Source organism: Orcinus orca, chromosome 5 (assembly GCF_937001465.1).
Source record: "Orcinus orca chromosome 5, mOrcOrc1.1, whole genome shotgun sequence".
Lineage (NCBI taxonomy): Eukaryota > Metazoa > Chordata > Mammalia > Artiodactyla > Delphinidae > Orcinus > Orcinus orca.
In genome coordinates this window covers 100,060,197-100,074,293 of record NC_064563.1, presented here as the reverse complement: position 1 = coordinate 100,074,293, position 14,097 = coordinate 100,060,197, and the positions used below count along the sequence as shown (strand labels likewise).

General features: G+C 39.6%; 1 long non-coding RNA gene and 1 other non-coding gene across 2 annotated transcripts in view; one reads left to right on the top strand and one right to left on the bottom strand.

Moving 5' to 3' along the window:
- The window catches only part of LOC125964457 (uncharacterized), a 168,444-nt gene extending 155,515 nt beyond the window's left edge, over window positions 1-12,929 (top strand). Inside the window, exon 4 of the long non-coding RNA XR_007477502.1 lies at window positions 11,632-12,929. This is a non-coding gene — a long non-coding RNA (uncharacterized LOC125964457). The remainder of the gene's footprint in view (window positions 1-11,631) is intronic.
- LOC117202267 (U6 spliceosomal RNA) lies at window positions 8,560-8,666 on the bottom strand. Its single transcript, XR_004484499.1, has one exon. It is a non-coding gene; the product is annotated as a U6 spliceosomal RNA (small nuclear RNA).
- Window positions 12,930-14,097: the final 1,168 nt, after the last annotated feature.

Sequence of the window (14,097 nt, the reverse complement as noted above, 5' to 3'; positions counted from 1 at the left end):
CGATCACATTGTTTGACCCAGTATGTCTTGTGGACAAAAGTTAGTTATAGTTATTTGGTATCTGAAAGTATGGCTGTGATGTGAATCTGTCCATTCACACTCACGGAAAAACTCATGCATGTCTTTAAATAAACATTAATTCAGTAATACTGTTCTTCTTAAGGATATGCATTTTCTTTTCCTAGTCCCTTATTTATGTTTCCCAAGGTTGAAAAGTGCTATTAATTACTAATCTAAATCCTTTAAATTAGCCAATATATATTAATTTGGGTTTTTTTGAGAATGAGTTTCCTGAAGTTATATAAGATTTAACATGAAAAAACTCTTTGCCAAGTTCTTTAGTAGAGATTTACTAGGTTCTGAAAATATCATGGAAGATTAAAAGCTATTGTTGATCTATAGAAGTTTATGTGCTAAAAAAGATGTCTTTATGTTTATGACTGTATTTTTCATACTTTATTTTGTGGGAGCAGTGAACTTAGAAAAAACGATTTAGAGATTACCAGGATCATTCCGAGAGATGTAAACCTGGGAAGAGCAGTAAATGGGGTCCCTCCATTTCCCAACATCCCATTTTGACAAGTGAGAATAAACACGTCAACATCTGTCAACATCAGTCAATCACTGCACATGTATTCTAGTTCCTGTAAACTCTTTTGAGAATCTGGTGTGCGTATACGCACAAATGCTGTTTACGATATCGGAGTTTCACAACCACCAGAGGCCCATGACTCACAGGTTGAGAATGTACTGTAGGGCTTCCCTGGTGGCACAGTGGTTAAGAATCAGCCTGCCAGTGCAGGGGACACGGGTTCGAGCCCTGGTCCGCGAAGATCCCACATGCTGCGGAGCAACTAAGCCTGTGCGCCACAACTACTGAAGCCTACATGCCTACAACCTGTGCTCCGCAACAAGAGAAGCCACCACAGTGAGAAGCCCGCGCACCACAACAAAGAGTAGACCCCGCTTGCCACAACTAGAGAAAGCCCGTATGCAGCAACGGAGACCCAGTGCAACCAAAAATAAATAAAATAAATAAATTTATTAAAAAAAAGAGAATGTACTGTAGTTGTATTTCTATACATCAAGTATAATTTTTCTTCTCTCATATAAGTGAAATCTCAAGAGCAGTTTGTATTGCAAATGCAACCTGATTACCAGAACAGTGGAAATGATATACCTCCATTGAACATAGATATACTGTGAGCTTTTTCCCAAGTGAGCTTATATGTTCTCTCTTAATCTCAAATTCTCTCATAATTAATTAACTGAACCAGTGCTTAGCAAGTATGTGATTGTGTGTGTGTGTGTGTGTGTGCGCGCACGTGCATGCAAAGCTGTCTGATAGATAGTATGAGGTATTCGAAGACATAAAAGGCATATTTCTCATCCTTAAGATACATATGTGGGAGACATAGCATGTACTACATTAGAAAAAAGAGGAAGAAATATAAAGATTCTAAAGAGGAAGTCTTTATATCTGAAAGGGGAGCACTAGGGAGACTTCAAGGTAGAGCATTTGAGCTGTATCTTCAGAAGAGTCAATTTGAATGTTCATACAAGCGGAGAGGGAGGTGAATGAAACAGAAAACGACATGAACCAAGGCAATAGTATTCTGGGAGAAACCACAAGTGATTCATTGTAGCTTGGTTAGCATTTGGATGGCCAGTAAGTTTCATCTTGTGTTCTACCTCTAACTGGTAATATTCTCATGAGTAGCACGTTGAGAAAGATCTTCAGGCAGTCTAGGGGTTTGGCAGGAGAGGGAACTGTAATTGATTAGCGAATATCTGCTGTGTGGGTATAGAGGGTGGTTCTTGATGGAATGTTCCTTAAAGAATGATCCCCATAGGGCTTCCCTGGTGGTGCAGTGGTTGAGAACCCGCCTGCCAATGCAGGGGACACAGGTTCGAGCCCTGGTCTGGGAAGATCCCACATGCCATGGAGCAACTAAGCCCGTGTGCCACAACTAGTGAGCCTGCGCTCTAGAGCCCACGAGCCATAACTACTGAGCCTGCGTGCCACAACTACTGAAGCTGCGCACCTAGAGACTGTGCTCCGCAACAAGAGAAGCCACCACAATGAGAAGCCTGTGCACCGCATCGAAGAGTAGCCCCCATTCACCACAACTAGAGAAAGCCGTGCACAGCAACAAAGAACCAAAGCAGCCAAAAGTAAATAAATAAAATAAATACATTTATTAAAAAAAAGAAAAAAAAATGACCCTCATAGAAGCCAAGACTACAAGCTCATTGCTGCAACATCAGTGCCTAGCCGAGTGCCTAGCATAGAGTAGGAACTTATAAAATACTGGTTAAATGAGTGAATGAATGTATGCCAATCCTGGTTGGGATCATTGGTTTTGGGGGAAGTGGTGTTTCAAGCCAGAGATATACTATAAAGTACTAATGAGTTAATGACTATCATGGTTCTAACTTAGCCATATAAGAATGATATCAATGATATGTTAATGAAAAGTGGCATAGCTGGCACTCTTTTTTAAAAAAAATCAGGTAGTCCTTCTGTGCAAAGGATTAATTCTAATAATGTAGTTTGGTGTTTCCCTAAGGAATTCCCTCAAGTGTCAGAGACCAAATCTTCAGCTCTATTTGTTAATCAAATCAGTCGCATTTAATATCCTTTCTATATTCTTACTTAATCAGGAGTGGAGAATTTCCTCAAATTCCTCTAACCTTTAGTAAATGTCAACTTCTTAAACTCAGTACCACCGACTTTCATTTTCTGATAACATCAGTTCTGTATTGAACACGACTCCATGAAGAAATCAACTTCAATGACTAAGTTCTTGTTTGTCTCTCTGAGATCAGGCCTGGGTACAAGGCTTTACATTAGTTAGAACCAGACTACTGGGTTTTTGGTTTTCCTGCTAGTGCCCTGGACTTGTCCTTGAGAGGAGGCGAATGGCCATCTTATTCATCAGAGGCTCCGCACCTAGCACAGTATCTGACACATAGGAGATGTTCAATAAACACTACTTAAATTGAATTTAATTTCATGACTTCCTTTTTAATTTATATTTTCACAGTATATTTTATACCTCAATGTATAAACACTTTATCATTCACATGGAGTTTATGATTTAATCCCAGAAGACTTATCTTCAGCTATACACCAAGTCTGGTTTCACTTTATCTTCTCAGTCCCCTCACTCTACCTTTGCCGACTCAGAAACATTGCATGGGTGGCACATTTCCAGGAGGACTAAGTGGAGATTTCTCTCAGTGTGTCTAGCTTTCCTATGTGTGTCCTTTTTCCTCCAACCCCTTGCCCCCTGCTCCCTCCATCACACTATTCCCCTTGCCTATCAGCCCAAGAAGATTTTGGGGTAGAGTAGCTAGACAGCTAGTCCAAGATTTTGTGAAGCTTGTTAATTGTGCAAATGCCTTGGCTCCACCCCAGATGCCCTGAATCAGAATCTCCAGGGTTTTTAGGGCTTCCAACAGGTACATGTGAAGATGATTCTAGTGCACAGTTTAGTCTAAATTAGTTAGGAAATGCAGACTTTGGAGAGTACCTGTGGCTGGGCGGTAGCTGTATGGTGGTAACAGAATGGGTTGCTGAAATGCCCATGGGGATGAGGCGGCAAACTGATGAATGCCTGCTACGTGCCAGACATGTTTGATCCTGTGTTATAGAAACTAGCTGTGAAGGAGAGATCATGAGTCACCTAAGCTGTTTTTTTTTTTTTTTCTCTCAGTAAACACTTTTCTAAGGTCATCTGGCTTTTAATCCACAGGTTTTAGTCCTGGGACTATGTAACAAATTACCACAAACTTGGTGGCCTAAAACAGAGAAATTTATTCTCTTAACAGTTCTGGAGGCCAGCCATCTGAAATCAAGGTGTGTCAGAACCGTGCTGTCTCCAAATGCTATAGGGGAGAATCCTTCTTTGCCTCTTTCAGTTTCTGGCAGCCCCAGGCATCCCTTGGCTTGTAGCATTATAACTCCAATCTCTGTCTCCATTTTCATATGGCCTTCTCCTCCTCTCCCTGTTTTTTCCACTGTGTGTCTCTTTTAGTCTGCACCGTGCAGCATGTGCGATGGAACCTGCGCCCTGGAAGTGGAAGCACTGAGTCTTAACCACTGGACCACCAGGGAAGTCCCTCCACTGTAGTGTCTCTTATAAAGACACTTGTCATTGGACTTAGGGCCCACCTAGATAATCCACGATGACCTCATTTTGAGATTCTTAATTACATGTACTAAGACCCTTTTTCCAACTGAGATCACATTGACAGGTTCTGAGGATTAGGACATGACCATATCTTTTTTTGGGGGGGGTACCATTTAACCCCTAGGGAAAGAGCCTTTATAATCTTTTCTGCTACTATTATTTCTCTCAAAGTGATTAAGATGACTACTTCTTTTTGAGCAATCCTGTAGTGTGTCTTCAGAATCTATGAGTATCTCTTATACATAATTTTTGATTTAATGTATGATATGTCATCTCCATTTCATTTATTACCTGTAACACCTGGCATTGACCAGGAGACTCATTTACCATTGATAAACTTTAATAGAAACAATAAAATAATTATTGAGATAAAATTTTAAAAATTACCGTAATGATTTAAAGAGCTTTAATTGTTTGAAACTTATAACAAATCTTTGATGATCATTAATCATTTTACTCTCTGGCACACATATGAATAAACCTGCTACTCTTCACCTTGGATCACACTATCTAGAGTTGTCCATGTGGGAAGCAACATGATCACAGATGAAATGCCTACATTTTAGACCATCTGACCCTGTAATGATAACACCAGAGTAAGCACTTACTGGAAACTGCAGAAGCTTGGAAGTGAAAAGTATCAAGGAAATCCACGGTTTCAGACAATAAATATTGATCCATTTTGCCAAATTCCATTAAAATATACTTTTTTAGGCCTAGATATTACTTTTCTAAGTGAAAAGGATTCTGCCTATTAATCTGAATAAAGATTTCAGTAGTTCTGTGGACGTGGTAATTAGATCCAGCATGTACTTCCTTTTGCAACAGCTTAGTATCTTTGGGCTTGACAATAGGGACACATTTCAGACCGTGAAATACTACTAGATTCCTTAGCTTAATTGATTTGGGGCTCAAGCTTGAAATTGCTATTTATTTTCTCAGTTCATGGTATCTTAATTCACATGTCCTTCTCTCTGTATTTGCAGCCAATATCTCTCAGGCAGGATTTTAGTTTCAAGTACTTGTATGAGAGTGTGGAGTCCCTCCTGACTGGCTTTCCTGGAAGTCTCTGGGGACTCACCACTCTGCAAGTGAACTGCTCCTCTCTCTGTGGACTTAAGTTTCTTTAGTTTGGGCAGTCATCTCAGTGGGATCCTCCCCAAGAGACCTGTCTCTTTCCAAATTGGCTCTCTTTCCAAATCGGCTCCAAATGTTTTTTACATTAGATATCACTTTCATTCATTTTTTAAAAAGTCTCTCTCTCCCTTTCTGCTCCTAAGAAGTATTCCTTCCAGAATTACTTTAAAATTGTCAAAAAATTATCCTTGTTAGGCTCTTGCATATATGGAAATGAGAATTATTAATCTTCAGGATAGCAATTTTGTCTGGTGTAACTCCTTATGTCTATCTAAAAAAATTTAAAATATATCACTTGGGAAAACAAGCAAGGATCTGAACATTTTGGGTGCTTCTACTCAAATCTTTCCAGGTTCCTGGAAAATTTTTATTTTTTATTTATTTATTTTCTAAATTAATTAATTAATTAATTAGACTACGCCAGGTCTTAGTCGCAGCATGCGGGATCTTTGTTGCCACGTATGGGATCTTTGTTGTGGCGTGTGGGATCTTTAGTTGTGGCATGAGAACTCTTAGTTGCGGCATGTGGGATCTAGTTCCCTGACCAGGGATCAAACCCAGGCCCCCTGCATTGGGAGTGCAGAGTCTTAGCCACTGGACCACCAGGGAAGTCCTTGGAAAACTTTTTTTTTTTTTTTTTTTTTTGCGGTACGCGGGCCTCTCACTGTTGTGGCCTCTCCCATTGCGGAGCACAGGCTCCGGACGCGCAGGCTTAGCGGCCATGGCTCACGGGCCCAGCCGCTTCGCGGCATGTGGGATCTTCCCGGACCGGGGCATGAACCCATGTCCCCTGAACTGGCAGGCAGACTCGCAACCACTGCGCCAGCAGGGAAGCCCTGGAAAACTTTTTAAAAAGGTAAATTCCTGGGCTCAACTTGTAGAAAATTGAAAAATAATATACATTACCTTAAGAATAAAAATAAATGAATGAGACACACCTAGGGTCCCACAAAATGATTTTTTGTATAGAGCAAATGGGGCTATATTAGATAGGTAGATTTTTCCAAACAGACCCTCTAAATTTGATGAAAATCTGTCCAGTTTTTTCATGTGGTGCACTAGACAGAGTAAGAGATCCATAGACAGAAATTTAACTTACATAGTTTATTAATTTCCATACACATTCCAATCATACAGTCCAATGAGGTACATTGTTTAAAGTTCAGGAATTTATAGACAGTTGACAGGTTCTCTTTTATGACATTATTCTATTTCCAAGGCTATAGAAATCAGTCAGTTTTGTTTCTTCCCTCAGCTGAAGTTGTTATATCAAATCTGTTATCAAGGTCAAATGTATGCTGAATTAGTCAGTCTTTTTTTTTCTTTCTATTTTTCCTGTCACCACCCATGTCTAGGTTTTCCCAGATTACTACAATTGGCTTTTAAAAAACCCCATTTTAGTATGGAAAAATTCAAACATACTCAAAAGTAGAGAGAATATTATACTGAATGCTCATGTACCTGGCATAAAGCTTCAACAATTATAAACATTTTGCCATTCTTCCCCCTTATTTTCTTTCTGGAATATGTTAAAGCCCAACCCACTCATCATAGAATGTCAGTGTGTGTCTCTAATAGGTAAGAAATTTGTGTCCCCCATAGCTTTCTAATTATTCTTTCTGTAATCTCATTTTTCTCACCAATCCAAAAATTTCCAACCATTTAGCATACTCCTACAGAAACCTAAAAGGGTTTTCAAAGGCTCAGTATTTCTTGTTGAATCAAGTGCACACTCTCGTCCTGGTTCACAAAGCCATCTTACTTTAGCTTCCCTCAGCTGTTTAACCTTACCTTCCGTTATTCCCCAACAAGCTATCAGGTGGGTCTCCTCACTGCTCAATAGATGCACTTTTTATTCCTGTCTCTAGTCATGCTCTTGCCTCCCCAAATTATGTGCATTCTTGAAAGCTCTGCTTGGCTGCCACTTCCTTTATGAAGTTTTCCCCAGTTCATACTGACTTCTCTCTTCTCTGAACTCTTGGAATTTAAACTCAGTTCCTATAACTTTAAATATGATATTTTTATGGTATCCAAGTCTTAATTACTGTAACCTGGAAAGTGAACTCGGAATCACTGACTAGCAGCATTTGTTTTTAAAGACAACTTTACAATGTTTGGGTGAATAGTATCACTAGGGATACAATGAAGGTCAGTGGTGCTGGACAGATGAAGCATCAGTATGGTAGACAGAATTCTAGATGCCCATGACCTCTGCCCCTGGTGTTACTCCTGTGATTATATTATGTTACGTGGCAAAAGTAATTTTTCAGTTGTAATTAAGATTGCTAGTCAGTTGACCTTAAGCTAAGGAGACTATCCAGGCGCACCTGATCTAATCACCTGAGCCCTATAAAAGCAGGGAGTTTTCTTTGGCTGGTCATAGACGAGGGAGTCAGAGAGATTCTAGGTCTAAGAAGGATTCAGCCCACAATTATTGGCTTTGAAGATGGAGGAAGGCACCCATAGGCCAAGAAATCCAGATAGTTTCTAGATAGCCAGAAAGAAAATGCGATCTCAGTTCTACATGCCCAAGGACATGAATTCTGCCAACAACCTGAATAAGCTTGGAAGCAGCTCTTCCCCAGAGCCTCAGATAAGAGCTCATCCCAGTCGACACTTGAGTTTGTGATACTCCATGCAGAGAACACAGCCAAGCCCACCCAGACGTCTGACCTGTGGAACGGTGAGATAATAAATGGGGGGTGGTATAAGCTTCTAAGTTTGTGGTAATTTGTTACGCAGCAATAGAAAACTGATACAGTATGTAACACAGGGTTTGAGCTTGTAGTGGAATTTTACACATTTCCTGCTATTCTTTCTTTTTTGGTTTTAGTTTTATTGGGGTATAATTGGTATACAGCACTATATAAGTTTAAAGTGTACAGTATACTGACTAAGACGTACGTATATTGGGAAATGATTATCAGAATAAGATTAGTTAACATCCATCACCTCATATAGTGATAAAAAATTTTTGGTTTCCCTTGAGATAAGAACTTTTGAGATCTACGCTCTTAGCAGCTTTAAAATATATCATACAGCAGTGTTAACTATAGTCATCATGTTGTACATTGCATCCTTAGTACTTATTTATCTTATAACTGGAAGTTTGTAACTTTTGACCACCTTCACCCAATTCTCTTACCTCCCACCACTTTGCCTCTGGTAAACACAAATCTGTTCTCTTTTTCTATGAGTTTGGGCTTTTTTTTTAGCCTTCATGTATAAAAATATGGAACACTACATGTATTTGTGCGTCATCCTGGTGCGGGGGCCTTGCGAATCTTCTCCGTATTGTTCCAACTTTAGTATATGTGCTGCTGAAGTGAGCATCCTGCTCTTTTTATTAAGGCTCCAAATCAGTAAGAGAGGTTTTCCAGTAAACTGAGGCACTTGTCTTAACACACATGGTCACTGCACAGGCTAGCAGTGCCCTTAGTTTATGACACCTCTCTCTTGTCCCTCAATTTCCCACTACAAATAGGAAAATTTCAAGAAAAGGAAAGTCCAGCTTCCCTATTGCCTATGTTTTCAAAAAAGTGTATAAGAAGGTCCTTGTGCAAAAAATTCTATAAGAGGGTCCTGTATCCTATAAGAGGGTCCTTGAGGAGGGTGATTAGGACAGCCTATCTGACCAGCAGTAGAACTGGTTCACTATGCAGACTCTGACTATTTACCTCTGTTATGAGACTGGCGCAGATTTTGTAGGAAATGTTCCCCTAGATTCTGCAGCAGCCAAGATTTCAGATGGTGGAACTTGTTTATAAAATAAATCCAGGGCTTCCCTGGTGGTGCAGTGGTTGAGAGTCCGCCTGCCGATGCAGGGTACACGGGTTCGTGCCCCGGTCTGGGAGGATCCCACATGCCGCGGAGCGGCTGGGCCCGTGAGCCATGGCCGCTGGGCCTGCGCGTCCAGAGCCTGTGCTCCGCAACGGGAGAGGCCACAACAGTGAGAGGCCCGCGTACAGAAAAAAAAAAAAAAAAAAAAAAAAAAAAAAAAATCCAGACACTCACTTTAGGAACCGGTCAACAAATAGTTACTGAGGATGCTTAGAAAGATGAGTACTGAGGTTACAGTTTCTTCTGCAGCTTAGAATCAGAGATGATGGGCAGGGGCTTCCTTAGTTTTACGGGCTTCCGTTTCTCCAGCCACACACATTTAACAAAAATGAATGGTTAGACATTCATTTGGGGTGCTTGTGTATGATTCAAAAAGAACTTGTTCCGGGTTTCCCTGGTGGCACAGTGGTTGAGAGTCTGCCTGCCAATGGAAGGGACATGGGTTCGTGCCCCGGTCCGGGAAGATCCCACATGCCGCGGAGCGGCTGGGCCCGTGAGCCATGGCCGCTGAGCCTGCGCGTCCGGAGCCTGTGCTCCGCAACGGGAGAGAGGCCACTACAGCTAGGGGCCCGCGTACCGCAAAAAAAAAAAAAAAAAAAAAAAAGAACTTGTTCCTTATAAAATTTATTGTTAAATGACTCATTACAGGATGATGATGAAAATAAGCCTTCTAATTTAAAGAGTTATGCAAATATTCTTTTAAAAGTCAACCTTGTGAGGTATAATTTACATATAATAAAATACATATATTTCAAGTGTACAGTTCAATAAATGTATACACTCACATCACCATCATCATAGTCAAGATATAGCACATTTCCTCACACCAGAAAGCTCCCTCATGTACATCCTTTGCAGTCAGTCTCTGCTTCCAACTATTGCCCCAGGCAACAATTGATCTCATTTTTATCACTATAGATTAGTTTTTCCTCTTCTAGTATTCATATAAATGGAATCAGACAGTATGCATATTTTTTGTGTTGAATTCCTTTCACTCAGCATGAGGTTTTTGAGACTCATCTACATTGTTGCCTTTATCAGTAATTTATATTTTTATTGCCAAATAGTATTTAACTGTGTTAATAACACAATTTGTTAGCCTATTGGTGGATACTTGGGTTGTCCCAGTTTTGGGCTATTATGAACAAAGTTGCTATGAACAGTCTTTGGGTGGATATATGTTCTTTTTTCATTTTGGTAAATACCTGGGAGTGGAGTAGCTGATTCATATGATAAGTATGTTTAACTTTAAAAGAAACTGTCAAACTGTTTTCCAAAGTGGTTGTACTATTTTCCACCCTCAATAGCAAGATAACTAACTGTTCTCAATCTTCTTCAATACTTGGTATTGTCAGCCTTTTAAAAGGATGTGGAGTGGTATCTATCTAATGAATATGTAGTGGTATCTGATCTTAGCTTTGATTTGCAATTTCCTTATAACTATGATGTTTAACATGTCTTCTTGTGCTTATTAGCCACGCATGTATCTTCTTTGGTGAAGTGTCTGTTCAAGTCTTCTGCCCATCAAAAAATAATTAGATTGTATTATTATTATTGAGTTGTAAAAATTTTAAACTATATTCTGGCTATAAGCCCAGTGTCATATACGTATTGATATTACACAAACTTCTCTCAGTCTGTAGCTTGCCATTTTGTCATTTCTTAAAAAAGTCTATTTTGCCCTACTTCTCACCTCCTTCTCCTTCAGGTCTCTAATTACATATATTTAGGCCATTTTCTGCTGTCCTACAGGTCTCTAAGGATATGTTTTTTTTCTTCAATCTATTTTCTCTCTATTCATTAGCTTGGATAATTGCTATAGATTTGCCTTCTTATGTTCAAATTCACCAGTGACTTTTTTCCTCTCATCCCTGATCTACTGCTATTTTTTTTTGTCATGGTAATTTTTCAGTTCTAAAATTTCCATTTAGCTCTTTTTTATTGTTTATATTTCTATGCTGAGAGTCCCTACTTTTTAACTCATGATGTCCCTATTTTCTTAATTCTTTGAACATATTTATAGTAGCTGCTTTAAAGCCTGTATCTTCTAAATCCATCATCTCAGTAATGTTGGGACTAGTGTTTTCCCCTTAACTATGGGTCATTTTGCCTTTTTTTGTTTTTGTTTTGTGCATGTCTAGTAATTTTTTTTAACATCTTTATTGGAGTATAATTGCTTTACAATGGTGTGTTAGTTTCTGCTTTATAACAAAGTGAATCAGCTATACATATACATATGTCCCCATGTCTCCTCCCTCTTGCATCTCCCTCCCTCCCACCGTCCCTATCCCACCCCTCTAGGTGGTCACAAAGTACCGAGCTGATCTCCCTGTGCTATGCAGCTGCTTCCCACTAGCTATCGGTTTTACATTTGGTAGTGTATATATGTCCATGCCACTCTCTCATTTTGTCCCAGCTTACCCTTCCCCCTGCCTGTGTGCTCAAGTCCATTCTCTAGTAGTTCTGCGTCTTTATTCCCATCCTGCCCCTAGGTTCTTCATGACCATTTTTTTTTTTTTTAGATTCCGTATATATGTGTTAGCATACGGTATTTGCTTTTCTCATTCTGACTTACTTCACTCTGTATGACAGACTCTAGGTCCATCCACCTCACTACAAATAACTCAATTTCGTTTCTTTTTATGGCTGGGTAATATTCCATTGTATATATGTGCCACATCTTCTTTATCCATTCATCTGTTGATGGACATTTAGGTTGCTTCCATGTCCTGGCTATTGTAAATAGAGCTGCAGTGAACATTGTGGTACATGACTCTTTTTTATGTCTAGTAATTTTTAAAATTGTGTACTGCATGTTGTTGGTGGTGCATTGTATAGGCTCTGTACTTTTGTTGTCTTCCTTTGAGAAGTGTTACCATTTCTTCTATTAGGCAGCTCATTTACTGGTTGATTACCTTGCACTCTGTAGGCTTGTCTTTATGCTTTGCTAGGGGACACCTATTGGAAAACTCAACATGTTTCCCAAGGCCTTCTACCTTTGCAGGTCTCAACCTCTAAATTCAGCTTTCACTGAAGATCTTTTAAAGGCTTGGTTTTAGACCCTGTTAGGGTGGGCATGGAGTGGACCTTACCCTAAAGCATGTTTCTAGTCTTCTCTGGTGTCCTAGATACATGCCTTTTGTGTTAATAAATTGATAACAAGGTCTTGCCACTCTGGCTTGGCCAGAACTTCCATGTCTTCTAGCACTGTTTTGTATCTAGTATCTTTATTCTGTTCTTGTCTCTATGGTGACTGTTCTGTATAGTTATTACAAGCCTCAGGTACTCTTGCCATGGACATGTGCATCTTAGGATTCACAGAGAACCTCCTGCACAACTTCTGGGTTTCTCCCTTCTCTCTAGCCCCTACATACCTGCTTTACTTTCTGATGCTTTGCCCTGCAAATTCTGATTGCTTCAGCTTTCCTGGATTCTGACCTCTGCCTCTTCAGCTCAGCAGGATCATTGTGCTCCGCTTGGATTCTAGCTTGCTATGTCATGGTTGGATAATTGTGCCCAGGTAGAGATCCAGGGAAATCATGGGGCTCACTTTATGAATTTCTCCTCTCTCAAGGGTCACAACATTGTGTTTCCTATTGTCCAATGTTTAAAAACAATTGCCTCATGCACTATCTCTAATTTTATTGTTTATAACAGAAGGGTTAGTCCAATACCAGTTGCTCCACATCTGGAAGTGAAAGGTTACAAGATGTGCTCTTAAGGATTCAGTTAGGTAAAGACGAATGGATTTATCCCCAAAGGATTCAGTTAGGTAAAGACGAATGGATTTATCCCCAAAAATGCTGCTTCTGTTTGGACTGAAAAAGCATTTTTAATAGTCATGAACCCCGTCATATGGCTCAGGACACTGGCCCTATTCATAGGAAGTTAGTATGGTGGGGTCGAGTATAGTTTCTCTATGTTGTTTCCAAAAATTGAGTCTAAGAGCCATCTATTCTCTCTAAGAAATTGAAAGAGGGTCTCTAAAAATAATTGTGTAGTAGTAGTTTTGGTAATAATAAATTACTATTATCGAGTACTTAATGTTCTAGGTGTTGTTCTTTTTTTATTAAAAAAATTTTTTTTTGATGTGGACCATTTTTAAAGTCTTTATCGAATTTGTTACAATATTGTTTCTCTTTTATGTTTTGGTTTTTTGGCTGAGAGGCATGTGGGATCTTAACTCCCCAACAGAAGATCGAACCTGCCCCCCCTGCATTGGAAGGTGAAGTCTTAACCACTGGACCACCAGGGAAGTCCCTAAATGTTGTTCTTAAGGATTTATTTTTATTAACCAATTTATTCTTTATAATAACCCAATCTTCAAGTACTAATTACTACCTGAATATTATAATTACTAATTAATAATCTTGTTTGGAGATTAGAAAATTGAAGTACTAATAGGTTAAAAAACTTTCCTGAGGTGACACATCTGGTAAGTGGTAGATATGGGAGGTCTATAGAAAGCCTTTGCCAGTTTCTGTCATAGAAATGTTACACAGCATATAGGATCTTAGAAACACTGTGTCTTTTCTTTCTTTTTTAACATCTTTATTGGAGTATAATTGCTTTACATTGTTGTGTTATTTGCTGCTGTATAACAAAGTGAATCAGCTATACGTATATATATATATCCCCATATCCCCTCTGTCTTGCGTCTCCCTCCCACCCTCCCTATCCCACCCCTCTAGATGGTCACAAAGCACAGAGCTGATCTCCCTGTGCTATGCAGCTGCTTCCCACTAGCTATCTATTTTACATTTGGTAGTGTATATATGTCCATGCCACTCTCACTTCGTCTCAGCTTACCCTTCCCCCTCGCCATGTCCTCAAGTCCATTTTCTACATCTGTATCTTTATTCCTGTCTTGCCCCTAGGTTCTTCAGGACTTTTTTTTTTTTTTTAAGATTCCACATATATGTGT